At 37.3% G+C, this 747-nt stretch overlaps 1 non-coding gene across 1 annotated transcript; it reads left to right on the plus strand.

Moving 5' to 3' along the window:
* Positions 1–431: 431 nt before the first annotated feature.
* Positions 432–505, plus strand: trnan-guu (transfer RNA asparagine (anticodon GUU)). The gene has a single exon. It is a non-coding gene; the product is annotated as a tRNA-Asn (tRNA).
* The last annotated feature ends 242 nt before the right edge of the window (positions 506–747 follow it).

Raw genomic sequence — 747 nt, forward strand, 5'->3', positions numbered from 1 at the left:
CATGGATCAACTATGTAACTTTACTTCATTTAAATGAAAGGTTTACATTGCTGTCTTCAGGATTTCCTCTTAAGTGATATTTAATGTTAATAGCTGTTCTGATCTAAAAGATGCTGCTGCCTTTGACCTTTAAAACTGAGTGATTTGTGAGATAATTAAAATAAGTGAAATGTTTATTTTGTACTTTGGTTTTTTTATTATTTGTCCAAACATTTGTTTTATGCAACTTTAAACCTGTAATAATAGATTAAAAATGTAAATGTGTCTTTATTTGCTTTAACTAAGCTAAAGTTTGTAACAGGGACAACAATGACAGTTTGTGTAGAAGGGCTGGACACGTAAGTAAAATGTTATACTGTTTATTAGCATGAAGTAAACATTAGCAAGTCATGTAACTCGTGTGTACCGTCTAATGAAACTGTTGTGCTTGTGTCTCTGTGGCGCAATCGGTTAGCGCGTTCGGCTGTTAACCGAAAGGTTGGTGGTTCGAGCCCACCCAGGGACGAGAGTCTTTTTTTGCACAACCTGCCTGTTGATCAAACGGATATGAGACACAACAACAATGTGTAGTCTCACAGAATAGTGGAAATAAGTAACTGAAAACATCCAGTAAACAACAGTCCTACAAGCACAAATATCCACCTGATAAGTCACTGGAGACCGGCTGTTTTGGTTTCTGTAGATGTTAAATGAAGATACTCGCTCCAACGTGGGGCTCGAACCCACGACCCTGAGATTAAGAGTCTC

The sequence above is a fragment of the Trichomycterus rosablanca genome, chromosome 15 (genome assembly GCF_030014385.1).
Source record: "Trichomycterus rosablanca isolate fTriRos1 chromosome 15, fTriRos1.hap1, whole genome shotgun sequence".
Classification (NCBI taxonomy): Eukaryota; Metazoa; Chordata; class Actinopteri; order Siluriformes; family Trichomycteridae; genus Trichomycterus; species Trichomycterus rosablanca.